Source organism: Rhinoderma darwinii, chromosome 1, assembly GCF_050947455.1.
Source record: "Rhinoderma darwinii isolate aRhiDar2 chromosome 1, aRhiDar2.hap1, whole genome shotgun sequence".
In the NCBI taxonomy this organism is placed as follows: Eukaryota; Metazoa; Chordata; class Amphibia; order Anura; family Rhinodermatidae; genus Rhinoderma; species Rhinoderma darwinii.
Window position 1 is genome coordinate 398,990,083 of NC_134687.1, and position 13,364 is coordinate 399,003,446.

A 13,364-nucleotide genomic window follows, 5' to 3' on the forward strand; every position below is an offset into this window, starting at 1 on the left:
CTCATCATTGAAATTGCAACACCATAAAGGGCAAGCCGTAAGGCTATGCAAATCGAGGAAGTAGCAGGTGTTGCTAAGATCTGCAAATGATCAAATTTTCAAGCACCTAGCTCCAATCTGTGGCATGTAGGAGGGGAAAAAAAGCCAGATTGAAAGCAAAGTTTTTTAGCCACATGAAACCTCAAAAATAGAATCAAGTGGTGTGGGATGATTGTGCGATGCCTCCTGCTCGGTGACGTGCCAGTTATCGCCATTATCGCAAACTAAGTGGGACGGAGTCCTTGAATTTAGAGACGTTGGTTTATAACTCCGGCATATTGCTACGTGCCTAGGTGGAGATGTCAGTACTGTTCAACGTTGCATGTCCAGGAAGTTGGGAGAACAAAAATGAGCGAAAAAAGCAGCAAGATGTGTGCGGAGGCAAACCTCGGCACAGACAAATTGTCTGATTGGAAGAATGGCGCGTAGTGATCCATTTTGTACTGCAAGTGAAATTAGACGTCACATCCCAAGCCGAGGGCGGCAACCAGTGTCGACACAAACCATCAGAAGGCATTTGCATGACATTGGGCTACAAGCCAGACGTCCAGCTATAAGTGTTCCATTGACCACACTCCACTACTCTCAAAGGCTATCGAGGTGTACAGCAAGACGGCAATGAAGGCTGGAATGGAGTTCTATCGTCTTCAGTGATGAGTCCCGCTTTTGTCTCTGACACAATGATAGCCGAAGATTGGTCTGTAGACCATGTGGGATATGCCATGAAGAAGCCTTCACAAGGGAACGATACTCCAGTCCTACTCCCGGGATTATGTTGTAGGGTGGCATAATGTACGGAAGCTGGACCCCTCTAGTCTACATTTTAGGTACACTAAAAGCTCAGGGTTACGTTGATTTGGTTGTGGAACCAGCGGTACGGACATTTCTCCAAAGTGTCACAGAAGCCGTTTTTCAATAGGTCAATGCCAGGCCGCATGTTGCTCATGCTACTGTGAGCAGCCTGCGTGGCCTAATTGTGCTACCATGGCCTGGAGCGTCCCAGGATTTGTCTCCCATCGAGCACATCTGGGATGTAATTGGTCAGCAATTGCAAAGGGAACTGCCAGCAGCCAATCTTGTGGCTTTACGTGCCCAAGTGCATTCAGCATGGCATAGCATTCCTCATACAACCATTAATAACCCCATTGATAGCATGCCAAGGCGTGCATGTGACGCTAATACGTGATACTGAATAAATATTATATTATATTTTGTTAACATTTTTTTTATCATTTGCACATCATTAACATGAATTCTAAAAGTTTTCCTTCTTGGTGTTGCATTTTCAATGTTGAGGAGTGTATATTCCTCTCACACTGTACATAACACAGGACTGTCTAACACCCACTGTCCATTGCAACTACTAGCCGCTACCCAAGACTCAAACAAGCTCCACACTCTACAGTATGGAAGAATCTCACTATGCTAAATACACTTTGCTCCAAACTACTGGTGCCAAATTGTGCCAAAATATTGGTCTAAAGTAAGTAAATTAGGAGGTGGCGTAAGGAACAGTAAAGTGTCTAACCTTCCTAATTAGATGGGCCAAATTTTTTATAAAGCGTGCACCACTGTAATAAATTTGATGCATGCCTGTCTAATTTAATTTTAAGCTGTCTGTTTAACACAGTAATAATAAACACTGTGGGTTAAACAGACACATCTTGAAGTTATTTTAGGCCATAGTAAATCTATTATATTCTCAAATAAGAGATGCACTTGCACATTATTGCATATTAAACCTTAGGCAGTGACCACACATCACGTAGTTTGGTTTTGTAACAAAAACATAAATCGCAGCACTACTGATCAAACTGCGCCAAAACCATAACTTGTGGACATAGCCTAATTCAAAACAATATGAGGCAACAAATAAGATCCATGCTGTATATTGTAAGGCTGGGTTCACATGACCTATTTTCAGACGTAAATGAGGCGTATTATGCCTCGTTTTACGTCTGAAAATAAAGCTACAATACGTCGGCAAACATCTGCCCATTCATTTGAATGGGTTTGCCGACGTACTGTGCAGACAACCTGTCATTTGCGCGTCGTCGTTTGACAGCTGTCAAACGACGACGCGTAAAAATACAGCCTCGTCAAAAGAAGTGCAGGACACTTCTTTCAGACGTAATTTGAGCCGTTCTTCATTGAAGTCAATGAAGCACAGCTCAAAATTTATGGCTGTCAGAGAAGCCTCGCAAAATGCGAGGAGGAGCATTTACGTCTGAAACGAGGCAGCTGTTTTCTCCTGAAAACAGTCTGTCTTTTCAGACGTAAAAGCCTGCTACCGTGTGCACATACCCTTAGGGTATGTGCACACGCTAGCTTGCTTTTACGGCTGAAATGACAGCCTGTTTTCAGAAGAAAACAGCTGCGTCGTTTCAGCCGTAAAAGCAGCTCCTCGTAATATACGAGGCGTCTGTGACGCTCGTATATCTTGAGCTGCTCTTCATTGAGTTCAATGAAGAACAGCTCAAATTACGTTGCAAAGAAGTGCCCTGCACTTCTTTGCCGAGGCAGACAATTTACGCGTCGTCGTTTGACAGCTGTCAAACGACGACGCGTAAATTACAGGTCGTCTGCACAATACGTCGGCAAACCCATTCAAATGAATGGGCAGATGTTTGCCGACGTATTGTAGCCCTATTTTCAGGCGTATAACGAGGCATAATACGCCTCGTTTACGCCTGAAAATAGGTCGTGTGAACCCAGCCTTAGGGTGCCGTATGAGTTGTAGACGTGCTGCGATAGTTGCCATAAACCCGCGAACCATGCATTTGTTTCAATGTGTTTCACCTGTACAAGCGATCTGGCCAAAAAAACATACTGCGATATTATGCCAATTTGTGGTAAAACCATATGCAATTTTGCCATGCAGTTCTTGGCAACTACCGCAGCTGTGACGATTTTCTACTCAGGAAAACTCCTACAATAGAAATGTTGGACCATAAGGGTATGTGCACACGATAAGGCTGGGTTCACACGACCTATTTTCAGACGTAAACGAGGCGTATTATGCCTTGTTTTACGTCTGAAAATAGGGCTCCAATACGTCGGCAAACATCTGCCCATTCATTTGAATGGGTTTGCCGACGTATTGTGCAGACGACTTGTAATTTACGCGTCGTCGTTTGACAGCTGTCAAACGACGACGCGTAAATGGACTGCCTCGGCAAAGAAGTGCAGGGCACTTCTTTGCCACGTAATTTGAGCTGTTCTTCATTGAACTCAATGAAGCACAGCTCAAGATTTACGAGCGTCTCAGACGGCTCGCAAAATGCGAGGAGGAGCATATACGTGTGAAACGAGGCAGATGTTTTCTCCTGAAAACAGTCTGCCTTTTCACACGTAAATGACAGCTAGCGTGTGCACATACCCTCAGGGTATGTTCACACGGCCTATTTACGGACGTAATTCGGGCGTTTTTGCCCCGAATTACGTCCGAAAATAGCGCCTCAATAGCGCTGACAAACATCTGCCCATTGAAAGCAATGGGCAGACGTTTGTCTGTTCACATGAGGCGTAATTTACGCGCCGCTGTCAAATGACGGCGCGTAAATAGACGCCCACGTCAAAGAACTGACCTGTCACTTCTTTGGCCGTAATTGGAGCCGTTATTCATTTACTCCAATGAATAGCAGTGCCAATTACGTCCGTAATGGACGCAGCGTTCAAGCGCCTGCACATGCCGTTACGGCTGAAATTACGGGGATGTTTTCAGGCTGAAACATCCCCGTAATTTCAGCCGTTACGGACGCCCTCGTGTGAACATACCCTAACTGGAATTACGTCTGAAAATACGGAGCTGATTTCAGGGAAAACAGCCTCTGATTTTCAGGCGTTTTTGAAGCTGAAAATGAAATTTGGAGCTTCTTTTGAGGCTTCTTTTCAGACGTTTTTTGAGGCGTTTTTGGAGCTGTTTTCAATAGAGTCAATGAAAAACGGCTCCAATTATGTCCCAAGAAGTGTCCTGCACTTCTTTTGACGAGGCTGTATTTTTACGTGCCGTCTTTTGACAGCGACGCGTAAAATGACAGGTCGTCGGCACAGTACATCGTAAAGCCCATTGAAAGTAATGGGCAGATGTTTGCCGACATATTGGAGCCGTTTTTTCAGATGTAATTCGAGGCGTAAAACGCCTCCATTAAGACTGAAAATAGGTCGTGTGAACCCAGCCTAACACAACAAGACAAGGGACTTATACACACGATTTTAAGACAAATCTTAGGGTATGTGCACACGATGAGAGGCTTTTAAGTCTGAAATGACAGACTGTTTTCAGGAGAAAACAGCTGCCTCGTTTCAGTCGTAAATGCTCCTCCTCGCATTTTGCGAGGCTTCTCCGACAGCCGTAAATTTTGAGCTGCTCTTCATTGAGTTCAATGAAGAACGGCTCAAATTACGTCTGAAAGAAGTGTCCTGCACTTCTTTTGACGAGGCTGTATTTTTACGAGTCGTCGTTTGACAGCTGTCAAACGACGACGCGTAAATGACAGGTTGTCTGCACAGTACGTCGGCAAACCCATTCAAATGAATGGGCAGATGTTTGCCGACGTATTGTAGCCCTATTTTCAGGCGTAAAACGAGGCATAATACGCCTCGTTTACGTCTGAAAATAGGTCGTGTGAACCCAGCCTTATAGGCCAATGCTGTACTTCCACGTAACGTGGTTTTTTACTCTTGGATTGTTGGCAGGGCATGTTCCATCGAATTCTAAAGAAGGCATGTGGCAGCAAACAGAATAGCAACAAGTTTATATCATCTGTTTCTATGGACAACACATGATTCACATAATAACCGATAAAACACAAGTAAACTAAGACAGGAGAGTGACCTGGAGAGTCGAGAAAAGGCAGGAATTGTTTTAACTGAACATTCTAAATCATGTAGTATTTATTGTAACGATTACTCATAGGGCATGATTGGATGATATTGGATAAAGCTTTCAAAGAGGATCTTCACTTCAAATGTTTCATAAAATGGCGGCAAGTTCAGACAATGGCGGCTCACTCACTTAATTCTTTGGACAGAGCTTGGGCTTCACCCTGATGCAGGGTGATATCTTCTCCAATTTCAGGCACATTTCTTTTTCTTGGCCTTCTTTCAATCTTTGTCGCTATCATGGAGAGGCTCCATGCCACTTCCACTCAGCTTATCAACAAGTCAACCACGGGGAAGCCCCAGGAAACTTTTCCCCAATACATCCAATACTGTCTCTTTCATAGTAGTCATCTGTGGGGAGGCTCTTACACTTCACCTGCCACAGCAATGAGCGCTCTTGAGCTTCAGGGCCTACACGTGCCATCCAGCACAACAGCACTCCTGCTCTGTGAGCCACAGGCCGCACAATGATCTCCGTTCGACGGAAACAGTGGCCTATTATAGTTTAGGCATTGCCCCCAATGTGAGGCATGCAGCGTAACCACACTGAATGGGCCCCCATTACTGTCATGGTACAGCAAACTACAAGAAAATGGTGTCTGGAACGTTTCTCTTGGCACCTAATTTGAAGGTACATTTACACAAAAAATATATATATTTTACATGATGATATTCTGCTTCAGGAGAAACAAGTTATTAACAACAACTTTGTACATTTACAGGGATAGCAACACACCATCATTCCCCAAAAGGTAAATGCTAGATTAATTCCTCCTATGTGACTTCTTCTATAGTCCCCGACCAGTGACTAATGGCAACGCTAGCTTTATCAACATATATCTTTATAGTTAACCCACTCCTGGCACAGTCCTTCATTTTCCCACTGAAGATGTCCACATTCTCAATCCACTTTGAAGAGGGGCTGTTCCACACTATGAGCAAGGTAACCCCTTTCCAGACCTTACAAACAGTGGCAGATTAAGTAGTCCTTTGGCCCTGGGCTGTTCCCCAAACATGGGCCCCCATCTCCACCGCGGCCCTGCCGCATTGTGCTATAGTTAACACCACCTTTTTGTGAGAGCATTGACAAATAGGTGTTACGATTCCCCTTGTCAAAGGGCTGTGTCCCTACATACTGGCAGTCTCCATTCATTACGGACAATATTATACTGTGTAGGGACACATCCTCCTGACAAGGGGAATGCTAACACCCATTGTCTATTAGTCCTGGACTTCACAATGACTTTTCATGAAAAACAAGGATTTCCTATAACAGACATGTAAGGAGAGGTGACAGATTCTCTATACATCACAGGCGACATCTTCTCAAATTGTAGTCGTTCTTTTTCTCTTTTCTTCTCCATCCGATCCAGACCTCTTGATGATTTCTCCCAGCCACGACCCATTTCTGCAGAATTTGCCGCTCAGATATCTTAGGCTCCTCATTTTTCCAACATTTCCACAGCTATAAATGAAGATAAAATTCTCATGGTGCCACACACTATGCCCCTCAATATAATAGCACCATACACTGCGCCCCTGAATATAATAGTACCATACACTTTGCCCTTTAATATAATAGTACTATTTGCTGCGCTCCCGAATATAATAGTACCACACACTTACAATGCCCTCTATAAATAGTGCCATTCACAACGCCCCCTGTAGATAGTGCCCCAAATAGAGCCCCCTATAGATACCCCTCAGAGCCACCTGTAGATAGTGCCCCCATAGAGCCCTCTGTAGCTAGTGCCACCTGTAGATAGTTCAGATAGGGCTCCCATTGAGTCCCCTATAGATAGTGCCCCCCATAGAGTCCCCTGTAGATAGTGCACCTCATAGAGTCCCCTGTAGATAGTGCCACCTATAGAGTCCCCTGTAGATAGTGACTTCCATAGATTCCCCGGTAGATGGTGCCCCCTGTACATAATGACCCCTATAGATAGTGCTACCCATAGAGTCCACTGTAGATAGTTCCTCCATAGAGTCCCCTGTAGATAGTGCCCCCTGTACATAGTGCACCCCATAGAATCCCCTGTACATAGTTCCCCCATAGAGTCCCCTGTAGATAGTGCCCCCTGTACATAGTGCTCCCCATAGAATCCTCTGTAGATAGTTCCCCCATAGAGCCCCCTGTTGATAGTGCCCCCTATAGAGACCCTTGTAGATAGTGACCCAATGGAGTCCCTTGTAGATAGTGCCCCTCATAGAGTCCCCCGTAGACAGTGTGTCCCCTGTAGATAGTGCCCCCAACACTGCCCACTAAAAAAAATAAAAAAAATTGTTCACCTGTCCCTGTTCTCTCACCATTCTACAGTGAGGCAGGCCTGGCCAGAGACCAAGCCTCATCCAGCGGAACGACGCAGGCGGCGCGATGATGTCAATCGTAAAGCGCTGAATAGTGAGGCAGGGAACTCATAGTTCCTGTGCCTCGCCACCGCTAGCCTAATCGATTGTATCCGCATCCTAAGGATGCATATACAATTGAGCGCTGGTTCTCCAAACTGGCTGTAATTTTAACAACTGGTTAGGCAGAACAGGGGGAAAACCGACAGGATTCCATAGGCCCCTTGGGAGTCTCGGGCTCCCGGCAGCCGCCCCAACGACCCATATTGGGATCCGCCACTGCTTACATATGTAAAAGTCAAAGGACTTCTAACCATATATTAATGATCTTTAAGCAGTGTTTTGCTCACACTGTAATAAAAGGTCTATCAAATTCTTTAATGTAATTCCCAGGGTGAGCTCAGAAATCAATGCACAGGGTCTCCTAGAGTTGTTCTTGTTAATAAAACTTTGACCAACATTTGACTGCAGTATATGTGCTCACAGTAAATAAAACTTTTTAATATAAAACTCAGTTTAAACAATTAATATTGCTTTGATTAAAATACATGCTGCCTAACCTGTAACTTACCACTAGATGGAACCATACCTCTATGTAAAGCTGCTTGGCAAAACATATCCTAAGTTTGCTAAATAACAAACCTCTTTACTATTACTATGATGGTGATTATAAATGTCATCCTTAGGCTATATTCACAGTACAGTGAGAAAAAACGACCGTTAAAAACAAATTAAACTGTCAGTTTTTCACGGATGTTTTGTATCCGTGTCTCTCCAAACTTTCATCCATTTCCTGGCCATCTGTTTTTACGGCCGTTTGTAATCCATTTTTCACGTCTGTTAAAAAATCGGATGAATTTCATTTGTCAGTTTTTTTTTGTCCCAACCCCTTGAAAACACCACTGTGCCCATGTAGATAGTGCAACACACTGCCCCTTTAGATAGTGCCACACACAGTGCCCACATAGTGCCTCAGTGCCAATATAGATAAGATCAGTGACCCCTCTAGATAGTGCCACAGTGCCCATGTAGATAATGCCACACCTGCCCCCAGTAAATAGTGCCACAGTGCTAATATAAATAAAGCGTCACAATATTACTAACTTGCATAAGAAAGAAAATACCCTGAATTTAAAAAGCTGCTAATATAAATTTAAAATATAACTTTTAATGAAAATTTTAGACTAACACACACACACCACATAAATTAAAAATTTGCGGCTGCAGTCCGCTTTCACATATATTTCACAGTATTTGCTAAGCCCCCCCGACAGGTTTCGCCACAGCCGTGGCGTCCTCAGGGGTATCGGGGCTAATGGCGATGGATGCTGATCGTTCCCCTTCTTATAGACTTCCTGTTTTTGTCATAAGACTTCTCAGTGCTTACAATCCAATTGGACTCGCTAATCTCCCTTCACCTATGATGTACATTTGTGTGAACCTATTAGAGCACTAAAGAAACAGCCAATGACTGGCTTAAGTGCGCGCATGCGCTATATTGTTATAGAACAGAAGAATTCTTACAGTGATAAATTGGCGCGTCTGTGCATGTCAAAATACTTATTGTAGATTTTGGTTTAGTGCGCATGTCACAGGACTTAGTCTAAAAGCTAAGAGTATTTGCGCATCAGTGCACTGTGACTTTTCCTTGCTATAAAGACTAAGTGTCGAACTGAGACTACTGCACACATCAGAACACTTAGTTTAAAGTAGAAAGGATTTAGCTAGAATGGGGACTTATTCTACATGAGTACAAGTCTAGTATAAAGTAACATAGGAAGATCCAGTCTACGCCACATCGAGTATACTAGAAGGAGGGGTTTAAGTACCCTCAACAAGTATATACCAATGGGATGCGACCATAGTGAGCACTTGATGATGGCTAAAATGTTGTTCAAATAGGCAATATAGAAGAAACAATTAAACATTTAGTACATGAGTGCAGTTGATTAATTTCTAGTTTATGGCAGTTATAGCTCACCATGCTCTGTCTAATACTGTGCATGTTGCCAGCGTCATACACTTCACTTCACTCATGCCTAGCTTAATCCATAGCACAGCATGGTCTCGCGAGATCACGCTGTGCTGTCACTTACTCCCGTAGTTCCTTCACATAAGCGACGAGAGAATTCCAATCCTGATCCGACTATAGCGACTTTATATGCCTTACCTAAGATCCATAAAAGTACTCGCCCTGTCCCTGGCAGATCAATTGTCTCAGGCAACGATAATCTAACACAGGGAATTAGTGCCTATGTAGATCAAATTCTCTCTACCTTCGTCAAAGCATTTCCATAGTATTTACAAGCCACAAAGAACAATATCACCAGAATCCATGAAATCAATGTAACTCCCACTACATTGATAGCTACCAATGATGTAGAGTCATTATACACTAACATTCAGCCAAATGTTGGCTTGGATGCCGTTAAAACTTTTCTCAATTCCAAAGGGACTCCGTTCCATTCACATAATAAATTTGTTGTCTCACTTTTAGAATTTTTGTTGACACACAATTATTTTCTTTTTGATGGTAAATTTTATCATCAATTAAAAGGCACAGCAATGGGCACAATTTGTGCACCTACTTATGCCAACTTATTTTTAGGATGGTGGGAAAACGTTAAATTTTTTTCAGAGGATCTACTCTTTTACACTAGTCACATCTTATTTCGGGGTCGTTACATTGATGACATTCTGGTTCTATGGGATGGGTTTTGCAGCTTCTTTATTCTGTGATACTTAGAAACTGCTGGAAACTACGGTTTCTTTTGTTTTAAAAAAGGCAAGAACAAAAGTGATTTTAATATCTAAATAAATTGATTTCAATAATGAGGAAAAAATTACTGTAAATGTTTGCATAGCCTTTATGATTTGTCACATACTTACCTCGTCCCATCTTCAGCGCTGTCTCTTCTCTCCTTTAGCTGCTGCAATTAGTCCTCCAGGGGGTTGGCAAGGATGCTGGGATGTCCAGCCAATAGAAAAGCAGGATGGGGGATTTAAATTGCAGTTAGATTGGTCTCAGTGCCAATTATTAGGTGTATACCCTAGCTAGGCTCTTTTCCCTTGTTTATTGTGTTTCACGCCTGTTTGACCCGGCTTGCTTGACTTCTCTTTGCTCCCCCAATTGTACCGCAATCTCCGCTCGGCTACATTACCGTTCCTGAACCTCGATTGACTACTCTTCTGACTACCGCAACTGTACTGCATACACACCTCTGCTTTATCTTCAGCAGCCCTATAGAAGTGAATGGAGCAGTGGCCGAGCATGCGCACTACTGCTACAGTTCTATGGGGTTCCCAGGAATGGCAAGGTAAGCCCGTATCTTCGGTAGCCCTATAGAAGTGAATGGAGCGGTGGCTGAGCATGCGCACTACTGCTACAGTTCTATGGGGCTCCCAGGAATGGCAAGGTAAGCCCGTTCTCGTGATCATGGCGGTCCCAGCAGTCAGACCCCCACCGATCAGAAATTTTTCACCTATCCGGTGGATAAGTGATAAATATTGCTTATGGGAAAAGCCCTTTAATGACAAAGCAATTTTTTGAGTTTTTCCATCGTGACGACGCGACGATGCGACATTCAAAGAGCTTGTAATGATGGGGGTAGGGAAACAGACAAGTGAGCCCTAATCTACCCGCCACTCTGTCCCTGCCTACTTGCAACGACCCGCCCTAGGCGAAGGGGTACAACTGGGCGGCGGTCCCTACGCTCAGTAAGTGCACGAGACAAACAGACAAGGGAACACAAAGCAAAGGGAAAGGGGCAGTTGCCCACGGCAACACCGTGAGCAACAAGAGTGGTGAACGAGCCGAGTCAAACCAGGAGTGCACGAGGTACCAAACGCAGAGCAGGAGAGTAGTCAGTAAGCCAGGGTCAGTATGGAGCAGGATGAAATAATTAGAAGCTGTAGCTGGGCCACGAAACCACACGAGAAGAATCACAAGCAAAGGAGGAACAGGAAAGGCAGGTATAAATAGACAGAGGGCGGGAGCTAGCTCCGTCTGGCCAGGCTGCGATAGGTTCTCCCACTCCTAAGCCTGCCATCCTGAGTGGTGGAAGATGGAGTCAGTCTCAGAGACATAGACTCAGGTGCAGACTTATTACCTATGGGCGTATACACAGAAGTTGTGCCTGGCAGATCCTTTACAGTACCACCCCTTTTATGAGGGGCCACCAGACCCTTTCTAAGTGGACCTAGTTTATTGGGGAAATGAAGGTGGAACTTCCTGACCAATACCCCAGCGTGAACATCCCGGGCGGGTACCCAAGTCCTCTCCTCAGGCCCGTATCCTCTCCAATGGACCAGGTACTGGAGGGAGCCTTGGACCATCTTGCTGTCCAGAATCTTGGCCACCTCGAATTCCACCCCCTCAGGGGTGAGAACGGGAACAGGAGGTTTCCTCGAGGGAGCCAAGGACGGGGAGCAGCGTTTAAGGAGGGAGGCATGAAACACGTCGTGTATTCGAAAAGATGGGGGCAACTCCAGTCGGAAGGAGACAGGATTGAGGACTTCAATGACCTTATACGGCCCAATAAACCGGGGAGCAAACTTCTTGGACGGGACCTTAAGGCGCAAGTTCCTAGACGATAACCACACCAGATCCCCGACCATAAACAAGGGGTTAGCAGAACGTCTTCTATCAGCCTGAGTTTTTTGTACGCTCTGGGACGCCTCCATGTTATTCTGAACCTGGGCCCAGACTGTGCACAGTTCCCGATGAACGACCTCTACCTCGGGATTGTTGGAACTACCAGGTGAAACGGAGGAGAACTGTGGATTAAACCCAAAATTACAGAAAAAGGGGGAGACCCCTGACGAGTTACTGACCCGGTTATTAAGGGAAAATTCGGCGAGGGGAATGAATGAGACCCAATCATATTGACAGTCAGAGATAAAACACCTTAAATATTGTTCTAGAGATTGGTTAGTCCTCTCAGTTTGGCCATTAGTTTCAGGATGGAAGGCAGAGGAGAAGGACAAATCAATCTCCAACTTTTTACAGAAGGCTCTCCAAAACAATGAAACAAATTGTACCCCTCTGTCCGAAACAATATTGACAGGGACCCCATGGAAACACAGGATGTGTTTGACAAACAAGGTAGCTAACGTCTTGGCGTTGGGTAGTTTCTTGAGGGGCACAAAGTGGCACATCTTACTGAAGCGGTCTACTACCACCCACACCACCGACTTGCCTTGAGATGGAGGCAAATCGGTGATAAAATCCATAGAGATATGGGTCCAAGGTCTCTCGGGAATGGGCAAAGAACGTAGTAAGCCCGCTGGTCGGGACCAGGGAGTCTTGGACCTAGCACAAACCTCACAAGCGGCGACGTAGGCCTTAACGTCTTTAGGCAACCCATGCCACCAATAGTTTCTGGCAATGAGGTGTTTGGTACCCAGGATGCCTGGATGACCAGATAGTGCGGAGTCATGATTTTCCCTAAGTACCCTTAGCCGGTATTGCAGGGGAACAAACAGCTTGTCCTCAGGAAGGTTCCCGGGAGCTGAACCTTGATCAGCCGCAATTTCAGAGACAAAATCAGAATCAATAGAAGAAATGATTATATCAGGAGGCAAAATACAAGCAGGATCTTCCTCCGAAGGAGGGCTGGCCATGAAGCTACGCGACAGTGCATCGGCCTTAATATTTTTAGACCCAGCCCTATAGGTAACCAAAAAGTTGAATCTGGTAAAAAATAGCGCCCATCGAGCTTGTCTCGGGTTTAGCCTCCGGGCAGATTCTAGGAAAACCAGATTATTGTGGTCGGTAAGGACCGTTACCTGGTGCCTAGCCCCCTCCAGGAAGTGGCGCCACTCTTCAAATGCCCATTTAATGGCTAAGAGTTCGCGGTTGCCAATATTATAGTTACTCTCAGTGGGCGAAAACTTCCTGGAGAAGTAGGCACAGGGACGGAGATGGGTGAGGGACCTGGTACCCTGGGACAAGACAGCCCCCACTCCCACCTCGGATGCGTCAACTTCCACGATAAATGGCTCCATTTGGTTGGGCTGAACCAGCACCGGGGCCGAGATAAAGCACTTCTTAAGGACCTCAAAAGCCTGGACAGCCTCTGGAGACCAGTGGAGGA